We start from the raw sequence: 20,000 nt of genomic DNA on the forward strand, positions 1-20,000 counted from the left end.
TGACTACTAGAATGTCATTTACATAGGCTGTCGCCAGTTCTAGTCCGCTAAGCAATTTGCACGTTACTTGTTGAAAAATGTCTGGTCCAACCTTAAAATCAAATGCTAATCCTTCGAATTTGTAAAAATGCATGTTGTTCACAGGTATTGGAAAACAAACACCGTTTAAATTAACCTTTGAAAAAAACATTTATTGAGTTTAGCGAATACTTTCCTATGCAGAGGGCAATGGAAATCAATTAGTACATAGTTCAATCCCGTGGAGAAATCTTCACAACGATGTTTGACGTAAACTGTAAGCGAAACCCACTTGTTGTACGCCGCTTTCAACAATATTCCCATTTATTTAGTCTATTTAATTCCTTATTTAATATTGCGAATGAAACATTTCTTTGCTAAAAACTGGTTGAGTATTTGGGTTTACTTCAAACTTGGCAGTCATATCTCTCAAATATAGGAAAACAATAATAAATTGTTAGCATTCATTCTCTTATTAAGAATCCTGTATTTGATATTAAATCTATGTAAAAATTAGACATTTAACCTTGTAAGAGAGTCTTCGTTATCTTTTTTATGGGATTCATACATTTCCACACTGTGTGAAAAAGAAACGTTTAGGACTAAACAATTTAGTTAATAATGGAACCATTTCAACAAATGTAAGATTGTTGTTTTTGATGAATTTGTCATGTTCAACCATGCCGAACTTTTTAATAGCAAACTAACTCTTTTTTAATCTGCTAAATTCACACAATTTATATTATAAAAATCTTCTCATTGTCCAAAATACAAAGTAAACCCAACTCGGTTTTCACGATCGTAAGTAAAATTATCGATAGCTTTCCAAGTAGTGTTTTGTGAAAATGCACGTTTATCTGAAATATTTTGATCTCTATTCGAGAATTCGTATGTTTCCTATCCTTGTTCAGCATAAGGAAACATTTCCTCAAATTGTTTTTCTTCCAATAATAAATTAATATTTCTCGTCTTTTCCTTGGAATTTTTCTTCTAGACGAAGTTTTTCTATTTCCATTTTCTTCTGAGATTCCGATTTTCTATTAGTTTTTCTCAGAATTTCTCTTCTAGTCAACATTGTTCTTATTGATGTATAATGATATTCAACCCGAAACGTTTGAATTTCTCCATTTTCGGCCCTTAAAATATGTCCTTACAATACGTCGTTAAAATAGGCCCTTTAAAATAGGTCCTTAAAATAGGCCCTTAAATAGGCCCTTAAAATAGGTCCTTAAAATACGTCGGCGTCATATGGTAGTAATTTTTCTTGCTAGTAGTTAAATTCTTTCGTTTGTTAGCTAGATTTAAAAAATAAAATGAGGGAAAAATGTTATTTTTCTCATGTATTAGATTTTAAATCTTGTGTTAGATGACTTAACATCTTCCTAAATAACAAAACACTCTTTTCTGACATTGTGTGTGAATAATACAATGCGGCTTTTAACTTCTCGCTGTTTCGGTTGTAATTAACAAATTTTCCTAGCACAACACCTAAGTCTTTTTCGAAAATCCAACCTCTCCAGTCACAGTAATAGTTATGTTCTTTCTGATATAAGTTCAAGTTCTCATTGCCACTGTTGTGTGCAACTACATTGCGGGTTATGTTGTGTCTGAATAAAATTTAGTTTTCGTCTCCAGTGTTGTGACGAAATAGTGTAATTTAGTTGCATTACTGGAAAATAATTCTAAATAAATCATATATATATATTGTAACATATGCGATAAAAGGTGGGGAATTAAGTAACAAATAGACGTAGGGGTATGAAATGAAACTTACGATAAAAGCAAATATCGTTTATCTTTGTAACACGTTACCAAAAGGGGGGGGGTATAAGGGAATTTACGGGAAAGCAAAATCCAGTATTTTATCGCACATGTGACATGGATAAAAATAAAGGAATGAGACACGAGGGCGAACCCAACAAAAAAAACACGAGAAAGAACGAAACAAGAAACATCACTAATAATATTTTCAAAATCAACTTTATTATAATAATTTATACTATAGTAGGGAGGGGATGGGATCTGGGATCAAATAGAATAAAAAATAAAACAAATTACGAGGGTGTGGAAAGAGGTGTCTTTATCTACTATCTGAAAATTCCAACGAGAAATACATCAAAACAAAAATAAACATCTTCAGTTCAAACAAAATAATGGCAAAATGAATTCGTTGGTATATGTGAGAGAGGTAACTTACAGTTTTTTTTTGTTTCTTTTCTCTTTTTTTTTTCTTTTAACTTTCAAAGTGAGCTTTAACCTTCGTTTTATTCGCCTCGGGCGACAGTTCATGACGTGATATTCCTGTATCCATCCAATGTTTTGGTTATTCCTCGAGTATCGTATCTCAACGACATTGCTCCCTCTGTCGCCGGGGTCGGAATTTTTTTTCACGCTCGCTTGGCACGGTGGTCGGGTGATAACTGGTGTACCAAAAGGTCTCTCTTGCTCCTTTTTCTTTCTTTCTCTCTCTCCCTCTTCTCTTCTCAATATATTTTTTATCTCTCTCTTTTCTTTCTTTCAGAATTTTTGTAGGAATTTTTGACACCCCCTAACACGAAACTGTGAATAAAATATGAAAAACTCATAATTTCTCTTTTAAAAGTAGGTTGTTTATTTTCTTTATGGATTATACTTCCAAAATAAACTATTAAAGTTGTTTTAAAAGTAATAGAAATATTTTTTTATTTTTTAAAAAACAGTAATGAATTTTACGAACTCAATATTTTTCAATTTTTAAACTTTAAAAATCTATCAAATTTTTCTATTGATTCTATTTTTACGATATTTTCAGGGTCAATGTGAAATTTTATGCTCTTTCCAATAAACCGAATATAATATTTTAGACAAACGTTTTTTTTTTTAATTCACGCCCCCCCATTTTCAAATGTCTATTAAAAAGTAGATAATTAATTTACTCACCAAAGTTTTATATATCACAAATTGAAGAGAAAAGGTCAATAAATAATATATTCAAATTTAAAACAAAAAAGTAGTGTTTTTTAGAAATTTACCTCTAAAGTTCGAAGTTTAAAACCCTTTTTTTTAAACCACGTTGTTTGTTTTTTCTTTTGTTTTTTTATGAAACCTTGGTCCTTGCTCCTTTAATTGAAAAAAAAATAGGGCTTGAATTACATTTTTCGAGGAGTTATAAGCTTGAAAAGACGGGGTGGAATTATTCACTATTTTTCACGAAATTTCTTAGCAACTAGCAGAGTTCAGGTTGAAAAGTATGTGTTGACCCGATCATCTCCTTGATCGGGTCATGCGTGTTAAAAGGCTTTTCTCTCTCTGTCTCTCTGTCTGTCTCTCTCTCTCTTTCTTCTATATTCCCTGTCCCTTTCTTTCTCTCTCTTGGAAATCATGTTCATTTTGCCTTGGTTCATAAAATATAAAAATACCAAAAAAACAAAAAAAAAACAACAAAAAACAAAATAAAAACGATACATTTCTCGTTGGCCTAAAATTGAATATTTCAATTTTTATTTAAATACGTAATCCAATTTAAGGATTACGTCACAATATATATATATATATATATATATATATATATATATATATATATATATATATATATATATCAACCCATTTAAGCCCTCGGTTCTTATTGTTGAGCACTTTACAGTTGAAATGAAAGTCAGTCACTTAAGCTCGCACGCACAGATCATGATGTTATAATAATTAGATCACTATGGGCGGGCGTTTCGACATTTAAAAATTAAATGTTTAAATTTCAACGATATTTTTCGCGGTTAAAGTTGGCCGAGTGAGTTTTTTCCTTGCTAATGGAGTCAGAGATAGCTTTGTGGCCGGGTTCAATTCTCTCGACCGGCGATAATCGTGACACCCTTCACTGATAATTTTCGAAAGGATGAAACACTACTGTCTGTAGGCATTTAAAAACTATTGCAGTAATATATATATATATATATATATATATATATATATACTTGTGCAAAATGATAGAAAAATTATCATTATATTCACACTAATATTTATATCAAAGCATAGAACTAACTCGATATTTTTATTTTTATAATTGATATCATCACTCCTGGTGACTTAAAGAAAGAAAATCTGATTGTCAAGTTTCCTTTTTATTTTATTGAGAGTGGAGAATTTTTGTCCAAATTCATTTCATACGGTAGTGGTTATCTAAGTTCTCTTTTTTTTTTCTCTTGCTCCCCCCTCACCATGTGAAATGGTTTCGAGGTTAGTGATAAAACATTTTTATTCACCAACTTTTATAGGATTTAACAGAATTCACGGTTATTTATGTATAAAAATACACATAGCTCTTTATCTCAGAGCAGGCAGAGTATATGCAGAGTCACAGCAGGTATTAAAATCCAAAAAGTTGTCTCGGAGCTTACCGAACTTTTGCTGCTATCGGTTTTGTTGTGTTCCTGTTGCTGTATCAACCGCTATTAATATTAAAACTTATAATGAAGAAGAATTAATTTTTGATTTACAGATTAAATTGTTTCATTCTTGTTTATTTGCTGTTTGACATACACAAAATTATGTTGCGTTAATAATTCATTCATACTTTATTTGTGAGACTTTTACGCGCTGTCAGGATATTTGGCTTTAGCGTTAACGCGTTCGCCTTCGACATCCAACTTACACATTCTGGACCAACATCGAGGCAACACCTATCAAAGCCAAGAACACCATCCAACAACAATCGCTACACTCCACCAAATTGACATCAAGAACACAGGCTTATGCAACCGCATTTTGAGCCGAATTACTAGTGTAGTTTTGGGTTTGCTCTATCAATAACAGTAGATATATATATATATATATATATATATTTGTGTGTGTGTGTGTGTGTGTGTGTAATTGTGATTTCTAAGATTTTTTCCTTCTTATAGCATGTGTTTACACTAAACATGTGTACTCGCTTGAGTTAATTCCATAAATACTTATTCCAGCAATGAAGTTTGTTAGGTTGAGGCATTTTCCATTTATTATCTAAACAGTACCAGCTATGATGGCACTGGTTCTATGCACTTACTGCTGCTACTATAGGAAGCACGACTGCCACTATCTGTACGCATTACTACTACTATCGTCCGCATAACTGTCGTTGTTTTTAGACTGGTGCTACTGTTTACAGCATGGCTGCCAATGTCTCTACTCGCTTGCTACAACTGCGATTATAGGCAGTTAGACTTCAAATAACTTTGATATAGGTAACGGTTGTTTATAACGATATGTATTTTTACTACTTCTCCGTTTTTATGTATTCACTTTTTATTTTTAATTCATGAAGAGTAGACAAAAGAAAAAGCCTTTAAGATATTTACTTAGTTTTTCTCATAATTTTTCCTCTTCAGCTAATCCGATCTAGCTGCTGTTGGTATACCTGTTTTAATATATATATATATATATATATATATATATATATATATATATATATATATATATATATATATATTTATTTATTATACTAGTGTCGTTCCAGAAGTAAAACACCCTATTCTTTTTAAATAAAAAAAGTCGAAGAGCTACGAGGACGGGAGTGGTGCCATTAAAACAAGAAACATTTTGTGCTCTAGAATATATTATTTTAAATAGTCATCACCATTCTCAATGCACTTTTGCCAGCGACGCTGGGTGACCAGGGCGCGCTTTGTCATAGGAGAGTCGTTAGAAAAATAAAGACTCCTATCTGCTTTGATTCAAAAAGTTGAAAGGCTACGAAGACGGGAGTGGTACCATTAAAACGAGCGACTTTTTACACTTCAGAATGTATTTTTATATGTATTTATATTTTATATATACAGTAAAACTCCTTTAATTTGAACTTCCTCTAAAGTTGGACTTCCTCTCATTTGGACTTCTTCTAAACCTGGACTTTCTCTAAACTTGAACTCTCGTCATTGAAATTGTATTAGCATATTTGATGCGGAGTTGCAGTAAAACTGTTTACATGGTTTTGTCAGATATTGCGCAGAAATGTTAATATTGGTACTATGTAATTAATGTAGATTAGCTATTGATAATTAATTTACACTAACTGTACATTTTTTTTTCAGATTGCTATATTTAAAATAGTGTAAAACAACCCATCACAATGGCTTGCAACTCTAAAAGAAAACAAGTAACACTGACTTTACTCGAAAAACGTCAAATTATGGAAAAAATTGGATGCTGGAGTTGAAAATAGCGTTATATTGAGAGATTATAAGATTGGAAGAAGTACACTGTTTTACATCAAAAAGAAAAAGGAGGAAATATTGAAGGCTGCTCATTTCTCTTCAAATAAAAGACATGTCAAAAGAAGGACTTCGCGGACCAAAGCAAGTTGAATTCAATCGAATATTGCATGAGTAGTTTGTAGCAAAACGGAATGAAAGTGTAGCAATATCCGGGCTCATGTTAATTGCTAAGGAAGAGTTGAATATCGCAGAAGATATGAAATTCAGTAAAAGCTAGCTGAGGAGGTTTAAGAATAGACATGGTATAAGACAATTAATAATGTCAGGCGAACAACAATCTGCTGATACACACGCAGCATCAAATTATTGTGACAAATTCAAGACGATAATTGCTGATTATGGTTTAACACCAGAGGATTTTACAACCCTGATGAAAGTGGCGTAAATTGGAAGTGCTTACGTACAAAAAACATTAGCCGGATCCGATGAGCAGAAAATAAAAGGATTTACATTAAATAAAGAAAAATTTCCCCCACTCTATATCTGTGCCTAAATCAAAACGCGGATTTCATGAACAAAGCTTCTTTCTTAGAACTGCACGCCTGTGGAACTCTGTTCCGTCTGCCTGCTTCCCTCCGGACTACAACTTGGATGTCTTCAAGTCTAATGTTAACAAATTCCTAATGAACCGCCCCCTTAAGTAAACACTTCATCAAATCTCCTCACTAACGTAATGTACTTGCAATAACCCTTATCCCTGAGTGGCTTCCGGGCCTTGATATGTGGTGATCTCTGTGTAAAAAAAAAAAAAAAAAAGAAAGACTAATAGTGATGGTATGCGCTAATGCTTCTGGAACTCATAAACTTAAGCTTCTTGTCATCGGCAAATCAAAGTGTCTCCGAGCATTGAAAGGAGTTTCGCCTTTGCCAGTATCTTATTATTCTTCACGAAATGGATGGATGAATCAACAGTTGTTTAAAAAATGTTTTTTGCAAGAATTTGTGCCTGTTGTCCACAGGCGTTTTCTTGAATTAAGTAAAACTGATTCAAAGTGCTTGCTTCTGTGGGACAATTGTAGAGCACATCCTCCTGAGTCAGAACTATGTCATCTTGCGGGAATATTTTTGTGTGCTACTTACCACCTAAGGTGACTTCTCTCATCAAACCTATGGATCAAGGGATTATTTGGAACTTAAAATGTTTCTACAGAAATGATTTCATGATGAATATGATAAATAATACCGTGAGTATAAGCGATTTTCAGCGCCATTTTACTATCAAAGATGTCATATTTTCTCTCGCAAGTGCATGAAATCAAGTTCGAGCAAGCACATTAACAAAAGCATGGAGTAAATTATGCCCAGCGCCAAAGGCTTCTGAACTGAAAGAATCAGAGAATACATCTGGTCTAGAAAAAATTCTTGAAACCAAATGATTACCGACCAATCCCGCTGTTCTTAAATCACTTAATGCAAATGATGTTGAAATGTGGGTGCAACAAGATGAGGAAACTACTGATCAATGTCCTGAAGGCAGTAATGGTGATGAAAATAGCGACAGTTCCCATTCTCTTGACCCTAATGTAAATAACCAAGAACACTCTGATGAAGCAATATCATCGGATGATGCAGAAAAGCCTATGGAGACGGTTATAAAATTTCTAGAAAAAAGTCCTTACTTTAGTGACAACTATGTTTTGCAACCAATGTCACTCCGAAGAGATATAATCATAAAGAAGCTACAGAACCAAGAAATTGTAGATTTTCGTGATCGCTTACGGAATACAATGGCAGCGCCCGAGAGCTCAATCGATGAAAATAGAAACTGCAATGAGACTCATTCAATGAATAAATAAAAATACTGTATTTTACATAAATGTATGATTTCTGTAGATGATAACTTAGGTAATAAATACCTAACAAGTAAGAGTAGATTTAATTTATTTTCAATGTTTTTGTTCCTGGTAATAATATTTCACAATTCTTACTTGCAATATATCGTAAACTCAACTTAATATATACTTGAAGTATCATATAGCAATGAATTTCATTTACTATTTCTTAATTCTTAGAAAATTAAAGTTAACTGCAGCACATTTTTTTTTATCACGAAACTTGAACAGCATCCTCTAATTTGAACGAAGCGGGTGTTCAAATTATAGGGGTTATACTGTATTTATATTTTTATATATTCGTAAATGAATTTTTGTCAAAAAAAAAGAGTTAAAATGACGCATCTCTGCTTCTGACGTACGTCCATGAGAAAGGTTGCATTATTTACACCGTCAGTATCTGCAACGGGAATGAAACTTTCGTATTAATGCGCAATAGACCACAATAGTAAGTAATAACGTGTTAGTTAGAATTAATTAATAGAAACAATTCTGGTTATAACAATATGCAAACATTTTTCGACCTATAATAACTTGTTATTTCCACCTATAATATCTTCCCGTAATAGTTCTACGACGCACTAATTTAACATGGTCCGGTGGTTAGAAACCAATGGAATAGACTGTTATGCTACAGTCTCCTTCGAAAGCCGAGACCTAGCGAGTGCAAACGGTAATGACGCAGATTCAACCCATGTTTCGGATAAAATCTTCCAGTATTATACACACGCGTGCGCGCGCACACACACACGCACACACGTACGCAAACACACACACACATATATATATATAGTGTTGAAAGATTTCAACTTTTAAAATGTATAAAAATAAACATAAAATAATAAAAAGTTTTAATCTTTCACTGGAAAATTATTTGATATATATACATAGACATGACAGAAAAAAATAGACATTAAAATAAATATTTTTCCTAAGATTAATATATGCGTATCTATATCTACAGAAGGCTGCTGCGAAGAAGGTGGGTTCTCTCTACCGTGTTAGAAAGTTACTTAGGCCTGAAAGTATCCTGTACCTCTATAAGGCCACCATTCGCCCATGTATGGAATACTGTTTTCACATTTGGGTGGTGCATCCGCTACTTGTCTCTCACTCCTGGACAGGGTTCAGAAGAGAGTCGCTAACTTGATAGGTCCTGAAATGTCATCTAGGCTCCAGACTCTGTCCCATCGACGAAATGTTGCATCCCTCTGCCTGTTCTAGTATTTAAATGGTGAATGCTCTGACGAACTACAAGCACTTGTACCTCCTCGATGTAAATACCCCCCGACAAACACGACAAGCAGCAAAATCCCACCCCTACACAGTAGAAATCCCTAGATGTAAGAAAGCCTTTTACTCTAACAGTTTCTTCCTCAGAACTGCTAGACTGTGAAACTCCCTTCCGGGGTTCTGCTTTCCCAACTGTACTGACATGCAGAAGTTCAAGTGTAATGTGAACAGACATCTTGCTGCTCATCTCCCTTCATAATATTCCTGCAACTTATGTTCCCGATATAAGCCCCCTACTTAAAATTGGCACTGTGCCTTGTTTGGGGTGAAATTGAATTTAAAAAAAGAGAAAAAAAGAAGAGTGCTGAAATAACTTAGGGTATCTCATTAACAGCTCTGCGACGCACTAATTTGACATGGTACGGTGGTTAGAAACCAAGGGACTAGACGGTTATGTTACAGTCTCCTTCAAAAGCTGAGACCTGGCAAGCGCAAAACGGGTGACCCAGACTCAACTCAAAAATAAAAAGCACATGATGAAGTCCGGTGAACGCAGTTGCCACAACCCTTTGCTTATTGTTCTTTCCTCCGTAAACATATCATGAACTCGTGTCAGTGATCAGTGAGACGTTTGGCATGTAGCACCAGCTTGTTGGAAAAAGAATTGAATTTTTTCTTGTGGTGTCAGTTGGTCGGTAAGAGAAAGATTAGAGAGGTCGGGCTACTTTTAAGTGGGCAGCTTAATCTGAAAAAAAAATTGATTAGAGAAAGATTAGATAGATTGGGCTACATTTACTTGGGCCACCCTTTAGTAGTGGAAGATTTTAACTTTTAAAACTATATAAAAATAAACATAAAATAATAAAAATTTTTAGTCCTTCGTTGGAAAATTATTTGGTATATGTACACAAACATGACTACAAAGAATAGACACTAAAATAAATATTTTGCTAAGATTAATGCATGCTTATCTCTATTTGCAGATAAGAATAGTTCTGAAATCTTATAAAAATTGCATCTAATAACATTGAAGTATGCCACGAACCAAAGGAGCATCAGACTTATCAGAATTTCTGCGATGACGAATAGATGGTCAACATGAAGGTGGTCTTTGTCAACACAAAGCAGCAAGAACTCTTTCAATGCTCCCTTTTACTGATAAGCAGCAAAATCCCACCCCACACAGTAGAGATCCTTAGATGTAAAAGGTTTTTCTACTCCAGTAGTTTCTTCCCCAGAACCGCTAGACTCTGGAATTCCATTCCAGGTTCCTGCTTCCCTAACTGTACTGACATGCAGAAGTTCAAGTGCAACGTGAACCGACATCTTGCTGCCCAAATCCCAACATAGTGCCCCAGTAGTTGCTGCCCCTGATAGTAGCCCTCTACACCAAAGTGGCAATGTGCCTTGTTTGGGGTGAAAATGTAATAAAAAAAAAATGAAAAAAAAAATAGAGTGATTGTACAAATCACAATAGAGGACAAACAATACAGAAACCATCATCCAGAACGCCCCGAACACTCTGAAAGAACCTTGCGTCTTGTGAAAAGAAATATTGAAGATGATCTTCGGTGCAAAGCTTCTGACATTTCAACACAAACTCGTGTCAGTCCTAGAACAGCTTCACAAGCTGGGCTACTATGGTAGAGTAGTAAAGAGGGAGGCTCTTCGTTCTGCCAATATCATATTTCCCGACAGTGGATGAGTATAGGTATGGAGGCTCCCCCAGCAAGAGTTTGACTTAAAAAGACTGCAGCCGGCGCGGAAACATGAGGGCTTCTCGGTTATGATATGGGGTGTAATTTGGAGTGATGGTCGCTCAGACCTAGTAGTGTGTGAATGAAACATTAATTCTGCTATTTTTTTTTTTTAATTACATTTTCACCCCAAACCATGCATATTGCCATTTTGATGTAGGGAGCTACTATCAGGGACCTAAGTTTCAGGGGTGCTATGTAGGGAGTTTAGCAGCAAAATGTCTGTTCACATTACACTTGAACTTCTGCATGTCAGTACAGTTGAGGAAGCAGGAAACCGGAAGAGAATTCCAAAGTCCTGCCGTTCTGGGGAAGAAGCTATTAGAGTAAAAGGCTTTCTTACATCTAGGGATCTCAACTGTATAGGGGTGGGACTTTGTTGCTTGTCGGGTTTGTCGGGGGTATTTTCGTCGAGGGGGTACAAGTGCTTGTAGTTCGTCAGAGCATCCACCATTAAAATACTTGTAAAAGAGGCAGAGGGATGCGACATTTCGTCGGTGAGACAGGGGCTGAAGTTTAGATGACAATTCAGGCCCTTTTAGGTTGGTGACTCTCTTTTGGACCCTGTCCAGGAGTGAGAGACTAGTAGCAGATGCACCAGCCGAAATATGACAGCAGTACTCCATATATGGGCGAACAGTAACTTTGTAAAGGTACAGGATATTTTCAGGCGTAATTAGCTTCCTAGCACGATAGAGAGAGCCCACCTTCTTTGCAGCAGCCTTAGCAATGATCTCAATGTTTCTATTCCAACTCATGTTTCTTGTAAACGTTAAGCCAAGGATCTTGAATGAAGTGCTCTCTAGCCATAGCTATTGATGGTTGGTAAGGTTTCATGTAATTATTAAAGGAAACTAGCTTTGTCTTGGCAGCGTTGAACGTTACCATCCATTTATGACACCATTCCACTACAGTGAAGATCTTCCTCTAGGGTTTCGGCCATTACCTTAGATATGTGCTCATTAGTTTTCTCCATGTGCCTGCTACATAGTGTGGTGTCGTCGGCAAATATACCCATCTCAGAGACAATTTTATCTGGCAATTCATTTATGAATATCAGAAATAATAAAGGTCCAAGGATTGATCCCTGAGGTACACCCGCATTTATATCAATTTTTTTGGACGTACACCCATCAGGGAATACCTGGATTCTTCTGTCATTTAAGAAGGATCTAATTATGCTAAGCATTCGTCCAGTAATACCATAGGATTTTATTTTCATGAGAAAACCATTGTACCATGCCCTGTCAAAAGCCTTAGATATATCAAGGGCTACTGCCCTCCCCTCTCCTGCTTTATCCAGTGCTTAGTATAAACGTTCAGAGATTACAGTTAAAATATCTGCAGTAGAACAGGCTTGCCTAAATTAATATTAGTGGTCTGACAGACGTTTAGCAGCTGTAAAGTGTTGGACTAGAGCTTGATTTATTAAGGACTCAAATATTTTGGCGAAAAGAGGGAGGGGGCTAATTGGACGATAGTTTAATGGGTTAGTTCTGTGTTTCAATATTACATGAAGAACTCCTACCAATATTCTGAAGTTGTAAAATGAACCAAATTAACTTCTTGTTTATAGAAGACGGGGGTCCTTGTCACTCTGGTAGGGCGACACAACATTGGTTGAGCCGAAATGGGATTAATAAACTTCCATGGCCAAGTCAGTCCCCGGGAATGAACCCAATTGAAAACATTTAGAACATAACCTTCGAAAAAAGAAAAAGGAAGCCATCTTCTAAGCCTGAACTTTTAGCATTATTGCATCAGACATGGCAAGAAATTCCTCAAGATTATGTTCGTCAACTGATTAATGTTATGCCTAGAAGAGTCCTTGAATTAAAAACAACAAAGAGAATATCAACCAAGTATTAGTTATTAAATTTTTGACCATTTATTTTTAATTTTGTTCTATAAATCATGTTTATTGAAATAAACTGTTTCTATGGGTGTCTATACTTTTCTGTCATGTCTGTGTACAAGGCGCCTTCAATAAGTTTTCAGACATTTTTGTCTGGGAACTTTTATTGGTAGTATACACATGAAACTCCAGTCCCTTTTGAAGTAATCTCCTCTGGCTGTAATGCACTTATTGTACCGTTCCAACAAATTATGAAAGGCCCCATGAAAGTCTTCTTATGTGAGCATATTCTCGTCACAGCCTCTTTCATCTCCTCAATTATCTCATAACGATAACTTCTAAGGTTTTCCTTGAGCTTAGGAAATAATCAAAAATCACAGGGAGCCTGGTCTGGACTATAGGGAGAGTGAGGAACTGTCTTGATACTCATCTTGGTCAAATAGTCTGTGACAAGGATGGAGTTCTGGACTGTATCCTTGGGACAAACTTCATACAAATCTTCTGCATTTTCAGTTCTTTGTGAATAATTGTGTGTACAGTTCCCACACTGACATCAAACTGTGCACTTATTGTCTCTATAGACACACACCGGTCCTTATCCATGAAATTCTTTATTTGGCCAATCAACTCTGGTGTTCCGACTTCTTTACTTCTCCCACACCTCTCATTATCTCTCACAGATTCCCTGCCTGGCTTGAGTCCCTCATGCGACTCAATAACTGATGCTCGATTCATGCAAGATGGTTCAAAAGCAGCCTGAAGCATTCCCTACGCTTCTGTTGAATTTTTTTCAAGTTTAAAGCAGAATTTTATTGGATATTGTTCTTCTAAAGTGTCCTCACGTCCATATTGCATTTTTGAAATTCACCAGCTGTGACAATCAGTCTTTAGTAGGATATATTCCAATCCCTGCTGTAGCTGTTCATTTGAACCTGAAATCATAAAAATTGGTCAGTCATCTTATGAGATGTATATCAATAACACACTGAATTTTCAATTGACAATTTAAAATGCCTGTACAAAAAAGTCTGGAAACTTATTGAAAGCACCTAGTGTATATATATATATATATATATATATATATATATATATATATATATATATATATATATATATATTAAGAGGGACAAAAAGAGAGAGACAAACAGATAGTACGATAGATAGATAAATCGATAGCTATATAGATAGATCTATTGATCGATAGATAGATTGATAGATAGATAGATAGATAGATAGATAGAAGTATTAATCCATTAAAAGCAGACAAAAGTTATACTCGTTAACTTAGAATAGGTGCTTTATCCCAAATTTATGGTCGCAAACGATTGAATTTGTACTGTTTTTTTTTTGTTTTTTTTTGTATTAAATAATAATTCTCTGAATATTTTAACCGTGCATAATATAATACTTAGTTCGCTGAATCTTATCATAACAAACGTCCATAGAAAATTTCAGCCATATTGGCCTAGTAGTTTCCGGACAAACACACAAACACACACACACACACACACACACACACACACACACACACACACACACATATATATATATATAAAATGTAAAGTTGGTTCGTTCTAAAGAAATAAAACCATGTTTATACGTTACCAATTTATTTGAAATTTTCAAACAACCCATTTTTAGAGTCGAGGTATGTTTTTATGTTATTAAAATAAATTTACCTAATTAAAATTAAAATATTAAATAAAATAAATATATTTATTTATCGTTTCTGCGAATCTGTTCTGTTGATAAAACTGAACTTCCGGTTCGATTCATTTCACAGCCACGAATTGACGAAAGGTTTAATTTTCTGTTAACTCGATAAGTAAAAAAAACAAAACAAAAAAAAAACATATTTCATTTGTTTATCTTCCAAATTTTTTAATTTACACATCTTTTCTTTATTATATAAGGCCAAAAAAAAAAAAAAGTGTGTTGCTTGCCTTTGAGTTTTTTTTTTATATATAAGATTACTCATGCAGAGAGTGATCCGTGCTGAAATAATGTTATTATTTAAAAAGTCATTCTTAACATGGGGAGGTAAGGATGTTTTGTACCTATTCTGTACTTTAACCTTACAATTGAATAAATAAAAAAAAAAACACATCGTAAAACGTTATTTAAACGTGGAAATATGATTTAAAAAATAGCGCGGCTCTCTGCATTAGCACCATTTTTTATTTATTGTTGTTGTTTCACGAATTTTCGGCCAACTATTCCTCTGGCCTTCATGAAAAGAAGTCATTTTATAAATGTTCAGTAACGTTTTCCTTTTATTATTCTTAAAGAGTAAAACTTTTCTTATTCATGAAAGGAGTTAAGCCTACGTAAATAAATAAATGTTTGTACACGTGACAAATTATCAATAAATGGTTTAGTTACTTTTTTAAAAAAAATGTTTGTAAAAGTGCGAAAGGCGACGTTACGTTGTTGTACAAACATTACTCCCATGCTTAATTTCTATACTTATAGGTTTTTGGAATTTTTTTTCACTGGATTATTATTGATTGGACACTAATTAAACAGATTATAAAAAAAAAAAATGTAAAAAAGAAATCATTATTTCGACATTTGAAAGTGGTGCTCACTTTTTAGTTACAACGTTCTGATAAATCAGTCACCTATTTTGTAAGCAATAAAAACGCGGTATATCAAAACCATAGAAAGTAAAAATAATGAGTCTCTACCGCATTTGTAAGTCAGAAATATATTTGTTTCTCAAAGAAAAAAAAAATAGAGAGAACAGGACTTTTTTTTATTGTTTTCATGAAAATAAAGTTTCGAGATTTTTAATTATTTTTTTTTTTTACTTATTTAGTCAGTTTGTGTTTTTTTTTTTAAATTGTTTTTGTGAAAGGTGAGTTTTTTTTCAAAACTTTTGTTTTGTTTCTTTTTAATTTTTTTAAAGTATTATAAATTTCACTAACATGCTGGAGAAATGTTTAATAATTTGGTATTTTTTTAGATTAGGTCCACCTCCACAATTTTCCTTTCAATGACGACATTTATAGGTTTCCGAGTATGCTGAACACGCAAATTGCATTGAAAATTTGCGGAAATAAATAGTTGTATTATGCATTGTATTCTTCGGCGGCCATCTTTTTACGTGCACACGCGCCATAAACAGATACACACACGTAAAAAGATGGACGCCAAAGATTACAATGCATAATACAACTTTTTATATCTTGATAACTACTTATTTCTGCAAAATTTCGATGCGATTTTCGTATTCAGCATAGTCGAAAACCATTTCAAATCGTCATTTAAAAGAAAATTGAGGAGGTGGACCTAATCTAAAAATTTACCAATAATTTTTAATCCCGTACGCCTCCCGATATATTGCTTCGTCAACATGCGACCATTTTATATCTCCCGAAGACACTTCCGTATTTAGAAAAAAAAAAAGAAAAAATAAATAAATAAAAAGTGACCGATTTACCAGAACGTGGTAACTAAAAAGTGAGTATCCCTTTCAAATGTTGAAATGATTTTTTTTTTTTCAATTTTTTTTCATAATCTGGTTAGTGTTCAATCAATAATAATCCAGTGAAAAAATTTCAAAAAAATGAGTGACCGATTTACCAGAACGTGGTAACTAAAAAGTGAGTACCTCTTTCAAATGTGGAAATGATTTTTTTTTTCAATTTTTTTTCATAATCTGGTTATTCAATCAATAGTAATCCAGTGAAAAAATTTCAAAAAACCTATCAGTATAGAAACTCCACCACGTAAGTAGATAAATAAAAAATGTTACGTGCGCATGCGTTAGCCTTGACTAGGGGGGTACTAAGGGAACGACCATTAAATAATTCTGCGGGTCGCCATGGAACTCAACGCCCAAGGAGTATCAAAATCGTTTTCATGATCTGAAGAAATTTTTTTTTCTGAAAAGTGGGTGATCACTTTTCCATCTAAATTTAACTTAAAATGAGCACCCACTTTCTGGCCACCTGAGGAAGGGGCATTTATTTTCGTGTTTATTGGCTTAAAGGTTTTTTTTACAAGGCAGTTTGGTACGCGAATGCATATTTAACAGTTTTCGTTTATGCTCACGCATAGCATAAACAAAGGCTACGTCTGTGAAATGGAAAATAGTCCCAGAGTTCAGGGGTTAATACCATGCAAAAGAAATCAAACAAAAAGACTTTTAAGCCAAGAAACACACAGAAAGAAAAGAAATAGCATCCATTTTTTTTCTATCGAATTCATTTGCTGTTTTTATTGAAAACTATTTTCCCCCGGATTTTTGATATAATTTTCCATTAAGGGCTGTGCGTCTCACGTTCGTAAATAACGACATTTTTTTTGTAGATTTTGGTGTGCTAAAAACGAATCTGCAAACCGTTTCCGTCACAAAAAAATAGTTTTTATGATATGAAGAAATTACTTTTTCGAAAAAGTGGCGATCACTTTCCATGTAAATTTAACTTAAAATGAGCACCCACTTTCTAGCCACCTGAGAGAGGGGGGATTTTTTCCCATGTTTATTGGCTAAACAGCTTTCGTTTATGCTTACGCATAGCGTAAACGAAGGCTACGGCTGTTAAATGGAAAATAGTCCCAGAGTTCAGGGGTTATTACCATGCAAAAGAAATCAAACAAAAAACTTTTTAGCCAAGAAACAGAAAAATGCCCCTCTCTCAGGTGGCCAGAATGTGGGTGCTCATTCTAAGTTAAATTTACATTGAAAAGTGATTATCCACTTTTCGAAAAAGTAATTTCATGAATATCATGAAAACTTTTATTTTGCTACGTAAACGGTTTTCAGATTCGTTTTTAGCACACCGAAATCTACAATAAATATTTCGTTATATATGAACGTGAAACGGGCCTTAAAGTAAAATAATACCGGATTTTTTTGAGCAGATTTGCCGTTTAGTTGTACAAATATCCTCACACCAGGTAATCACTAAAAGGGATTTTTAAAAGTCGTCACCTGTATCGAGCAAAAGTTTAAAACCACCAATTATATGCCAGCCTACATCATGGTAACATATATTGAGTGAGTTCCTAACAGTATTTTTAGTTTAAACTCATTTTCCCAAAATTTCCCTAAACTTAACATGTTCGATACAGTCTGCCGCCATTTGTATTTTTCAGATATACCGATAAACATTGACTGTTTTTGAACCGATTATACATTACATAAAAACACTAAAATCTTATCCAGTTAGGTAGAACACTTACTTTTCTTGTCTTTGATAACATTTATTTGTTATATATTTATTTTTTGACAACTTCTTTGTATCTGTGTTTAGTAATATAAACCCTTTTCATTTAATGTAACGTTTAGTCGGCTCGAAAAACAGTGTTTATTGGTGTATTTGAAAGCTACAAATGGTGGTGGACACTGTTGATTACTTTAAATTAGAGAAAGTGAGTTAAAACTAAAAAACTATACAAAATACTGTCAGAAACCTATCCATTATGCCAGCCTATGTCATGGTAACATATGTTCGGTGAGTTTCAGACACTGTTTTGTATAGTTTTTAGTTTTCAACTTACTTTCCCAAACTTAACGTATTCAACAGAATTCGCGACCATTTCTGTTTTTTGAGCCAATTAAACATTTTACATTACATAAAAACACTAAACAATTATCCAATTAGGTAGAAACGTAAATTACCTTACCTTTGCTTTCATTTATTTGTTTTTGGACGACTTTTTCGAATCTGTGTATAGTAACCCCCCTCCCCCCACCATCAACCAAATATTAATTACTAAATCACATTTTTTAAAACAACAACAAAAAAAAGCATTTAGCGTTTCAACATTTTTGCTACGTTCGGCTTCATCCACTGATTGTTGGTCAAGTCCAAAACATGAATGATTGACAGAAACTCTCGAGGATACAGATCAAATTCTGCAAGAGCATCATTTTTTTCAGTTTCGCCTTCTTTTTCACTTTTTGCAGTGGATTGCTGTACTAATATAAGAAACATGCATTTTCTCTTTTATTAAATTTTTCCATTACACCAAATTGAGCCACTGCAACGCGTGGCAGGGTACAGCTAGTATATATATATTTCTTTAATTCTTTTTATATATATAGGAGCCAAAAAGAATTTAAGAACTTTTTTTAAAAGGAGACTTATGGGGATAATACAAAGCTCAACAATTGAGGTGGAGCTTATATAGAAGAAAAAAAGGAAAAAAATGACAATATAATGATTTACACTAATGCGTATAAATTTAATCGTTTATTCAATAGGGAGATTACATCAATTAGAGGTGCGGGATATCCATGTTTTATATATATATATATATATATATATATATATATATATATATATATATATAAGTATTTTGAAGCCCAATGCGTCTCATCAGAAGAGGAGAGAAGGCGCTAGGCAATACATTAAAAATGTGACATCCAATTTATGTACATTGTTTTTCTTACAAATAATCTCAATCTATGTAAAGTTCAGTATAAAAATATATACTAATGTATATAAATATAATCGTTCATTCAATATGGAAATTACATCAGTTAGGACTACGGAATTAATATACTCTTTACACCTAGGTGTTTCAAAGTCTGATGCTTTTCATCAGAAGAGGAGTGAAGGTTCTAGGTAACATATTAGGAATGTGACGTCTAGCCATAACAATATTAAGAATGAAATAATGAGGGGTGGTGAGAGGAAGAAGGTAAACTATGAAATAAGAAGACTATAGTGATATGGGATGAAATTATGAATATCAACTAATAGATATAAGTGGTATGTAATGTGGTTAGGGAGTTTTCCATCGTAGATTAAGGGGGGGGGGTTCAATACGTGTGTTATATGTGGATGTACATTTAATGTCGAGAAACAAGAAGGGAAGAAAGCAATAGAAGGTAAACATGAGAAAATAGGGTGTATGACTATAAAGCGGGCAGGTTCTTGAATTAGAGAATGGAAGTAAAGTTGGTATATAGCAGAAAGGGCTTAGAAGTACAAGGTAATATCAAACAAAGTATAAATTAAGAAACAACCGGAAGTGAATTGGAAACACTAATCGTAAAGATAACCACAAAAAAAAAAATAGTAAAAAACAATTTGTTAAAAAAAAATTTACGGATTTTCAAATATTT

The sequence above is a fragment of the Euprymna scolopes genome, chromosome 38 (assembly GCF_053919585.1).
Source record: "Euprymna scolopes isolate OS-2025 chromosome 38, ASM5391958v1, whole genome shotgun sequence".
Classification (NCBI taxonomy): Eukaryota; Metazoa; Mollusca; class Cephalopoda; order Sepiida; family Sepiolidae; genus Euprymna; species Euprymna scolopes.